Genomic DNA, 10,686 nt, shown 5'->3' on the forward strand with positions numbered 1-10,686 from the left:
TCTGCCTCTCTGTGTCTCTCACGAATAAATAAAATCTTTTTAAAAAATCAATACAAAGAAGACTTCCTGACAGATAATCTTTAAACAGAAGACAGGGATGCCTGGGTGGCTCAGGGGTCGGGCATCTCCTTTGGCTCAGGGCATGATCCCGGGGTACTGAGATCGACTCCCACATCGGGCTCACTGTGGGGAGCCTGCTTCTGCCTCTGCCTGTGTCTCTGCCTCTGTGTGTCTCTCATGAAAAATAAAATCTTAAAAAGAAAAAAAAAAACAGAAAAGGTCTGGAAATTTACATGGTCATATGCTAACCCTTCTTATATTTGTGGTCATGTTTCGTTTTGGGGGGTGTGCTGTTAGACACGAATCACTGTGTATTCAAATGTTTTTAGTCAATACATGAAACAATCAAGACTAGTGAACATATCAAATATTCCTTTGCCATGATCAGAACTTGACATCAACATTCCTAATCTTTTCGCTTAGATCTTTATGTTTACTTCATATTCATTGTAACAACTGCGTAGTAACTTGAAACTTTGTTTTTAATTTATTAAGTTGGAGGTTTCCGGGAAGTTCTTTGCATTTTCAATTCAGACTGTTTTACTGAATGGTTTGCATTTTCTTTCCTTTGGCCCCTCACCCGCAGCACGGCCTCTCGCACACACATACCCTTCCCGTCTTTCTCATGGGGACACAAGCACCCTCCTCCGCGGCTCGAGCACCCACAGGCCCGAAGCGGGGCGGCCACCCGCGCTCCCGACTCCCACGCTTCACAAAGCCTCGCGCAGCCTCACTCACCTCCACTGGCAGTCCACGCGGGCTCCTCGCTACGTCCGCACAGCCTTTTCCGCGGCGACTCATGAGGACGTCTTCTTCACACGGGGCCACTCACGCGCGGCGCCCAACAAGCAACACCGCCCCGGTCACCGTGAGGCACAGAGCGGAGGGTCGCGAAAGCCCCGAAGCAAAGCGACCCGACCGGCCCGAGCCCCGGAGACTTCTGGGAGTGGCCGCGCGGCCGGGGTGTGCGCAAGCGCAGAGCACCGACCTGCGGGAGGCGGGGACCTGAGGTGAGGGCCGAGTGCGGCGGTGGTCCAGGCGGATAGGAGGTGAGTGCGACCGGTCCCATACCCGGGAGTTCTGAGAAGAGGACTGCGGAGCTCCTCTCTTTGGAGGCTTCAGGCGTGTGTGTGAGGGTCCGCCCTGTAGAATCAGTGAGGAGACTCGGAGGGTCGTCCCGCACCAGTCCCTGAAGGTGTAGGTTCATAATCCAGCCAGACTGTGTGTGCGTGAGGAGCGTGCAGGTGAATGTACCCTTCCGCTCGAAATGCCACAGGTACTTATTGCCATTTTAGAATTGAAGTTGCTGGGATTACATAAGCCATATAATGTTACACTGTTTTTTGGCAAAGCCGTGTTTCCCGGGGAGAAAAGCTGGAGAAAGTGAAGCTTCACCACATCATATATTCTCATCGTAGAAAAGGGGAAAGAGAATTTTAGTCCCTTTTTCAAGAATACTGCAGTTCTCTGAAGACTATCACAATAAAGCAGTGTGTTTTACAATATTATGTCCACCCAAAATGGACTGTTAAGCAAATCTTTTTATCGCTCTCGGCTGTATTATGAATTGGTGGACTTGACTGCATTTAAAAGGACAAACATTATATGTTCTCATTCATTTGGGGAATATAAATAATGGTGAAAAAGAATATAAGGGAAGGGAGAAGAAATGTGTGGGAAATATCAGAAAGGGAGACAGAACATAAAGACTCCTAACTCTGGGAAATGAACTAGGGGTGGTGGAAGGGGAGGAGGGCGGGGGGTGGGGGTGACTGGGTGGCGGGAACTGAGGGGGCACTTGACGGGATGAGCACTGGGTGTTATTCTGTATGTTGGCAAATTGAACACCAATAAAAAATATATTTATTAAAAAAATAAAAATAAAAAGCAAAAAAATAAAAAATAAAAGCCCATAGAGGGGATCCCTGGGTGGCTTGGCGGTTTAGCGCCTGCCTTTGGCCCAGGGTGCGATCCGGAGATCAAGTCCCGCCTCGAGCTCCCGGCATGGAGCCTGCTTCTCCCTCCTCCTGTGTCTCTGCCTCTCTCTGTGTGTCTATCATGAAAAAATAAATAAATAAATAAATCTTAAAAAAAAAAAAACTATAAATAAATAAATAAATAAATACCCATAGATTGGGAAACACCTTTTAATTTTAATGCCTGGTCATGAGATCTTGTTGAAAAATAATTTGCTTTTCATTTGTTTGGACAGTGAAGATAAATTATGGCCCAATGCTCAAAATCTGGAAATAATGGGGTATCAAAAGAATCAGAGTTGTGTTTTTATGTATTTAGATTCAGGAGTAAGTTCAACAAATGAGAAATGTAAAATTTTCATAAAAGGATTCCCATATTTTATTTTATTTTATTTTAAAGACTTTCCTTTTTTTTTTTTTTAAATGATAGTCACAGAGAGAGAGAGAGAGAGAGAGAGGGAGGCAGAGACATAGGCAGAGGGAGAAGCAGGCTCCATGCACCGGGAGCCCGACGTGGGATTCGATCCCAAGTCTCCAGGATCGCTCCCTGGGCCAAAGGCAGGCGCCAAACCGCTGCGCCACCCAGGGATCCCTAGACTTTCCTTTAAAAAAAAAAAAAAGATTTATTTATTTATTCATGAGAGACAGAGAGAGAGAGGCAGAGACATAGGCTGAGAGAGAAGCAGGCTCCATGCTGGGAGTGGACTCCAGGATCACACTGTAGGCCAAAGACAGACAACGGCTGAGCCACCCTGGCATCCCAGGATTCCCACATTTTAGTAATCAGTATATATATACATATATATTAATTTTTTTTTTTTATTCATTTATGATAGTCACAGAGAGAAAGAGACAGGTGCAGAGACACAGGCAGAGGGAGAAGCAGGCTCCATGCACCGGGAGCCTGACGTGGGATTCGATCCTGGGTCTCCAGGATCGCGCCCTGGGCCAAAGGCAGGCGCCAAACCGCTGCGCCACCCAGGGATCCCTATATACATATATATTAAAGATTCATTCATTCATTCATTCATTCAAGACAGAGAGAGGCATAGACACAGACAGGGAGAAGCAGTCTCTTCACAAGAGTGCCATGAGGACTTATCACTGATTCCGGATCACAACCTGAGCTGAAGGCAGCCGTCCAACAGCTGAGCCACCCAGGTGTCCCAACATTAAAATATATCTTAAACATGCAAAACATGCATAGATTAACATTTCAAAAGGTATAGAAGGTTTAAATAAAAATGTGAGCAAACTCTTCTCCCATATATTTCATACATCAACTAACCTAGAGTCCACAACATTTTGATGTGCATCCTTCTGTATAAATTATTTTCAAATAAAATATGCAGATGTTATATACACTCATATGTATATGCAATTTCAAATCCTATGAGTCCTATATACATATGTATTTCTTTTAGTTCACATAAATGTCTTCCCATTAGTACATATGCATGTCATTATTTTCAACAGCTGCAAAGTAGGTCACAGTAGTGTAGCTGAACGCTTTTTACGAATTGAAACTTGGGGTGCCTGGGTGGCTCAGTCTCTGACTTCGGCTCAGGTCATGATGTCACAGGTTCAGGGATGAAGCCCCACATCCAGCTTCATGTTCAGTGGGGAGTCTGTTTCTCCCTCTCCCTTCCCCCCCAACTCATGCTTGCTCGCTCCCTAATAAATAAAATCTTTCCAAAAAAAATTAACTCTATAAATAGATACTAAGAATTTTCCTATTTTTTCTTACAATCTTCCATTAATATCCCTCCATAAATTTCAGTTTACATATTTATAGGCTTATATGTAAATTAAATTCTCAAAAGTGGATTTGCTGTTTGTATTTTAACTTGTCAGGTCGACAGATTTCTCATCTTGATTATAACATTACATTTTCATAGTAATATATGAGTGAAACAGTGTCTGTTTCTGCCACCAATATTTCTCATTTTAACTCAGTCCTTATTCCAATATTCCACTTTCCCAACCTGAAGAATCAAGAATCAATCTCAATCACCGACATATTTCTGAGATTCTTTTAGTAGCTCAACTGCTGACAATCCATAAAAACCAGGCTGACATGATGTAGCACTTCTATTTGAAGATTAATTGAGCTTTATAAAAATCCTATTTAGTGTAGATGCTGAAAACTCATGGAATGATGGTGAAAATGTGTTGGAAGGTGTTCTGTCAGCCACTAGTGAGGGAGGAGTCCTGTCCTAGGGTTCTGGAGATGTCTGAACACAGGACACCTACACAATACACACTACACACAGAGATTGACAGCGGTTTATTAGTTTCATATCCTCACATCCTAGGGGAATAGGATACTGCATGCTATAGGACGTTGTCACTTGGGGAGCAGAGTAAAAACAGCAGCAGCTATGGGAGCAAGATTTATACTAACAAGAGGATGAAGTGACTCCTGACTCCCTTGGGGGGATGTAATTGGCTATTTTAATCTTGTAGGTCCCTGGGAGGTGAACCCCATTTGGTTGATTACCAGATAGAGTGCAGATGGTCTGGCTGAAATGGAAACTAACTGGTTGAAAGAATTTCCTTTTGGGCAGCAGGCATATCTGGTGAGCTGAGGGGAACACATGGTTAAGCTTTTAGGGTCTTGTAAGATTCCAAGATATCAAAGTAGCACAATACAAGAGAAAGAAGGATAAAAGAATTTCCTTTTGGGCAGCAGGCATATCTGGTGAGCTGAGGGGAACACATGGTTAAGCTTTTAGGGTCTTGTAAGATTCCAAGATATCGAAGTCTTACAATACAAGAGAAAGAAGGATGTAACATGAAATATAGGCTAATAAATTTCATTACAAAAATTAATAAAATTGGGTAGCCCAGGTGTCTCAGTGGTTTAGCACCGCCTTCAGCCCAGGGCGTGATCATGGAGACTGGGGATCGAGTCCCACATCGGGCTCCCTGCATGGAGCCTGCTTCTCCCTCGGCCTGTGTCTTTACCTCTCTCTCTCTCTCTCTCTCTCTCTCTCTCTCTCTGTTGCTCATGAATAAATAAAATATTTTAAAAAATCAATGAAATATTTATGATAAAATGTACAAACTATTCCTACTGTATATCCTATATATATATTATCATTTACTGTGTGAACCACTAATATGTCTAATTTCTTGGATTAAAAATAAAAGGAAAAAGATTAAGGAACTACATAATAGCAACTTATAAGGGAGGATTGAAGTGGAAGCATTCTTTTTTTTTAATTAGTTAATTCTTGGTGTTTGTGATCTGCTTAATGTGGACACTCAAGGCCTGGGCAGAGGGAGGAGTGCCAGGGAATTGGGCAGGCAGGCAAGGTGGGTGGGTCATAGGCTCACACCTGGCCCCAGGAGGGGATGCCAAGTGGTGGGGGCTGGCCCAGGCAGGCCAAGGGGAGTACCAGAAGGATGGCCCAGGAAGGTAGACCCACCAGGGGACCTGAATGCAAGATATTGAGAAGTATCTAACTCAGGTGCTGAGTGCTCAGGGCCAAAGCCTAGCCCAGGGAGGAAGGGTTGGGGACTGGTTGGGGGCTAGCAGAGCCTAGGGGCCTCCCTGAGCTGGGCTGAACTCAGGCATGTCTGCCAGTTGGACTCAGGCAGCTCCTGGAGACAGACGTAGAAGTAGTGGTTCTCCTCCAGGTGGTCCAGACATGAGCTGATCTATTTCAATACCGAACTGATGGCAGCATCTTCTGCTCCCAGGCTTGCCCAGGTCCCAGTTGAAGTCAGACATCTGGCTGGGGAGCTAAACGGGCCTTAGAACCACTGTCAGGGTGCCTGTTGCACAGACAGCCTCCACCCGGCAGACAGTGGAGGTGCCAGGGTGAAATTGAAACTTTTTTTTTTTAATTATTTTTCTTTTTTTTTTTTTTTTTTTTTTTTTTTTTTAAGAGAGAAAGCACACACAGGTGCGGGGGTGGGTAGAGGTAGAGGGCGAGGGAGAGAATCTTTTTTTTTTTTTAAGATTTTATTTATTCATGGGAGACACACAGAGAGAAGCACAGACACAGGGAGAAACAGGCTCCATGCAGAGAGCCCGACGTGGCACTCGATCTCGGGTCTCTAGGATCACACCCTAGGCTGAAAGCTGGGCTAAACCACTGAGCCACCCGAGGGAGAGAATCTTAAGTAGACTCCACACCCAGGGAGGAGAACCAGTTGAGGATTATCTTAGGACCCTGATCATGGCCTGAGTCAAAATCAAGAATCCAGCTTAACCAACTGAGCCACCCAAGTGCCCCTGAAATTAAAGAATTCTAACAAATGTCAGGTGTGTGGAAAACTGTGTTTCAACTAAATCTGGACCTTAAGTTAAAATGCTTGTTATAGTTCTATATTAATAGCCTACAGAATCAAACAAGAGTGAAAATTTTCCAAAGAGATTAAAAAAAAAAATGTATTGAGAAAGAATAAGTAAATGAAAGAAAACAAGAAATTCAGAGAAAGATACAGAAAGAACATTAGGCAACTAAAAATGATTTATGTTTATCAATAATCATAGGTAATTTAAATTGATTAGTTCTATTAAACATCAATTTAAAAATTATGGAGGTCTCAATTTCACTATGGAGTCTCCATGAGCACAAAATAAAGCTTTGGGTTTTTTTTTTCTCCTGTTAAAAAAATAAGAATGTGGCACTCAGCTGGCTCAGTAGGTGGAGTGTGCCACTCTTGATCCTGGGGTTGTGAGTCCAAGCCCTACTTTGGGTGCAGAGATTATTTAAAAAATAAAATCTTTAAAAAATAAAAATGCGGATGTAGGTGTTAAAAGGGTCATATCTGAAGCTTAAGGAGAAAAAGAGGTGGCAATGAAAAAGATGATAAAAACTATACCAGTTAAATACATTTTTTAAAGATTTTATTTATTCATTCATGAGAGACACACACACACAGAGAGGGAGAGATACAGGCAGAGGGATAAGCAGGTTCCATGCAGGGAGCCCGATGTGGGACTCGATCCCCGCATTCCAGGATCACGCCCCGGGCCAATGGCAGGCGCTAAACCGCTGAGCCACCCAGGGATCCCCCAGTTAAATACTTATAAAAAAAGTTAATATAATTTTAGAGCAGACAAGATTAATTTGAAAGGATGACTGTAGGCTAAAAAAATGCTACATATTAACAAGGTTTAATTCTATAGGAAGATATGACTTCTAAAATTAAATGTATCAGGATCCCTGGGTGGCGCAGCGGTTTAGCGCCTGCCTTTGGCCCAGGGCGCGATCCTGGAGACCCGGGATCGAATCCCACATCGGGCTCCCGGTGCATGGAGCCTGCTTCTCCCTCTGCCTGTGTCTCTGCCTCTCTCTCTCTCTCTCTCTCTCTCTCTGTGACTATCATAAATAAATAAAAAAAAATTAAAAAAAAATAAAATAAAATTGAATGTATCTTATTTTACATTCCAGTGACATAAATAAAAAATGATTTAATCTGTGAGGGTCAATGGACAGTTATGACATACAGTCATGATCTTTAAATCAGATCTCAGTCATTAAAAGCTTAAACTAAAAAAAAAAGCTTAAACTGTCAAAAGTAAGTAATAATAGGGAAAGTTTAACAAGACACTGAAAACTACATGCCAAAATAATGGAAAATATTACTTTTTATGATTTTATTTATTTGTTCACGAGAGACACAAAGAGGGAGGTAGAGACATAGGCAGAGAGAAGCAGGCTCCACGCAGGGAGCTTGATGTGGGACTCCATCCTAGGACGCCAAGATCACATCCTGGGGCAAAGGCAGACATTCAACCACTGAGCTACCCAGGCGTCCCAAACATTCCTTTTTTTAAAGAAGAGATTTATTTACCTCTTTGAGAGAGAGGGCAAGCACAATAAGGGCAAAGGGGAAGGGAGGAGAGATAATCTCAAGCAGACTCCACAATGAGTAGAGTCCTAACATGGGGCTAGACTCTGAGATCTGGCCTCAGCTGACACCAAGAGTTGGACACTTAACTGACAGAGCCACCCAGCGGTCTCAACTCAATGAATTGTCTGGATATAATTTCCAATTTGAAGGAAAAATGAGGGACAGATCAACAAATCATATCAGGAGGGAATAAATCAAGAATGTGGGCACTGTAGACATGTCACAAAAAAAAAAAATCAAAGACATAAAAAAGTACTACCTTAGAAAACAAAAAACAAATCCAAATGCAATATATTAACTAGAATAGATACTGATTAAAAAAGAAATATTTACGTTACAAATTTAGGAAAAATCTAAAAAAATTTACTTCTTACTAGCCTATTATGAATTCCTACTTAATTATGAATAGAGAATATGAATTGTTGCTATTATCATAATCTCTACATCTCTAAATCATATGCTTATTTCCAAAAACGTGTTGCTATTATCATAATCTTTACATCTCTAAATCATATGCTTATTTCCAAAAAAACTTTTTTTTAAGATTTTTTTATTTATTCATGAGAGACAGACTCAGGCTAAGGGAGAAGCAGGCTCCATGGCAGGAAGCCCAATGCAGGACTGGATCCCCAGTCCCCAGGATCACACCCTGGGCGGAAGGGGGCACTAAACTGCTGAGCCACTAGGGCTGCCCTCTTATTTCCAAAATTATGTGAAATTTAATGAGTGGCTTTAAGAAGCTGTGTGAAATTAATTAAACTGTTAAGATCTTATTCATAAAAATTAACTATTAGCAACACAAGTAGTGACGAGAGTACCAGCTCATATCTATTTAACACAGGTTATATTGCCAGATACTCTTCCAAGGTTTTATAAGTATGACTTTTTTTTGGTATATTTTTTATTAGAGTCACTTTGCCAACATATAGTGTAACACCCAGTGCTCATCCCATCAAGTGCTCCTCTCAGTGCCTGTCACCCAGTAACCCCATCCCCCTACCCACCTCCCCAACTTTTTTTAAAAAGATTTTATTTATTTATTCATAAGAGACACACAGAAAAAGGCAGAGACATAGGCACACAGAGAAGCAGGCTCCCTGAGGGGAAGCTGATGTGGTACTTGATCCCAGGAGCCCGGGATCATCTCCACAACTGAGCCACTCAGGTGCCTCAACAAGTATAACTTTAATTAATTTCCATAATAAGACTATTAGCATTTGGCAAATGATGCCATAATAGATGATAGATATCTTGGCGAATAACACACAGGCTGTAAGTTAGTAGAATGGCAACGATGACAGGTAAGTTATGTGCTGTGGCTTAAAGGATTTCTGTATACATGAAGTGAACATCTTTATTATTAATTTTTGAGAGTTGAACAATGACTGAGTAACCGTTTTGGTGGCTGGAAGGTGTAGTGATTTAGAAATATGTCTGCAAAAAAAAAAAAAAGAAATATGTCTGCAAATGATTTGACATTTCCCCCTTCAAAAGGTGAAGCTGGATTCCTCCTCTCCTGTTGAATGTGGGCTGGACTTGACTTACTGGTAATAAGAATGGTGAAGCGAAAGTGACTGCCGAGGCTGGATTACAGCAAGATCACTTCTGAGAAAAGCCAATTATCCTGTCACAAGGACACTCAAGCAGCACATGGAGAGGAAGTAACTTGCCAGGATGAAGCTATCAGCCACAAAACTAAGCCATCTTGGAAAGCAGATCCTCCAACCCTCATCTATCCCTTCAAGACCTGCTATCTCATGAGATAAAATAGATACCTGGCACCAGAACTGCCTAGCACATCTATTTGCTCCCAAATTCCTGACCCATAGAAACTGTGAGAAGCATACACACTTATTTATATTTTCAGGTAGCCTGGGATGCAGCAAGAGATAGGCACAGTTTCAAAGAATTCGTGAATATATTTTATATTTTCAGGTAGCCTGGGATGCAGCAAGAGATAGGCACAGTTTCAAGGAAATCGTGGATATATTTTTTAAAATGGAACCACGAGTCCTCAGTATAAACCGTGTACATTCTTACTACATGCAACATATACTCAAGAAGTGCCAGAAGCCTGGCAGCCCCGGTGGCGCAGCGGTTTGGCGCCGCCTGCAGCCTGGGGTGTGATCCTGGAGACCCGGGATCGAGTCATCGGGCTCCCTGCATGGAGCCTGCTTCTCCCTCTGCCTGTGTCTGCCTCTCTCTCTCTGTGTCTATGAATAAATAAATAAAATCTTAAAAAAAAAAAAAAAGTGCCAGAAGCCTCACCCATTTACAGCATCAACTGTAAGTCCGGGATTTCCTCATGTAAATCAGGTCCACTGTGGAGGAGGAGGGCTTTCTTCTCACACATTCTCTCTCTGTGCCAGCAGTCAATATGATTGAGCCACTTGGACCAGATCCTTCAGCCCTGGTCAAGCCTTCCTTCTAGGGCTGAAATCTCATGAAAAATCCAATCTGGGGATGCTTGGGTGGCTCAGCAGTTGAGCATCTGCCTTTGGCTCAGGGCGTGATTCCAGGATCCAGGAACAAATCCCACATCAGGCTCCCTGGGAGGAGCCTGCTTCTCTCTCTGCCTGTGCCTCTGCCCCTTTCTTGTGTCTCTCATGAATGAAAAAATAAAACCTTAAAAAAAAAAAATCCAGAAGCCCTCAGCCAAGTCACTCTTGAATTTCTGACCCACAGAAACTGTGAGAGCTGTTGTTGGTGATGAGCCATTAATTAAAATTTGGGGTAATCTGTAACACAACCATTGATTATTATGGAAGGCTTTTAGCTG

At 42.5% G+C, this 10,686-nt stretch overlaps 1 protein-coding gene and 1 long non-coding RNA gene across 5 annotated transcripts in view; one reads left to right on the forward strand and one right to left on the reverse strand.

Annotated features, from left to right (window-relative positions):
• ZNF607 (zinc finger protein 607) overlaps positions 1 to 1,024 on the reverse strand; it is a 26,136-nt gene extending 25,112 nt beyond the window's left edge. For all 4 annotated transcript variants that reach the window (XM_077896356.1, XM_077896226.1, XM_077896298.1 and 1 more), the window contains exon 1: positions 799 to 1,024. The gene's annotated coding sequence lies outside the window, so the exon portion shown is untranslated. The remainder of the gene's footprint in view (positions 1 to 798) is intronic.
• On the forward strand, positions 651 to 10,159 carry LOC144322199 (uncharacterized). Its single transcript, XR_013387784.1, has 2 exons — positions 651 to 1,109; positions 9,402 to 10,159. It is a non-coding gene; the product is annotated as an uncharacterized LOC144322199 (long non-coding RNA).
• Positions 10,160 to 10,686: the final 527 nt, after the last annotated feature.

The sequence above is a fragment of the Canis aureus genome, chromosome 1, assembly GCF_053574225.1.
Source record: "Canis aureus isolate CA01 chromosome 1, VMU_Caureus_v.1.0, whole genome shotgun sequence".
Taxonomy (NCBI): Eukaryota; Metazoa; Chordata; class Mammalia; order Carnivora; family Canidae; genus Canis; species Canis aureus.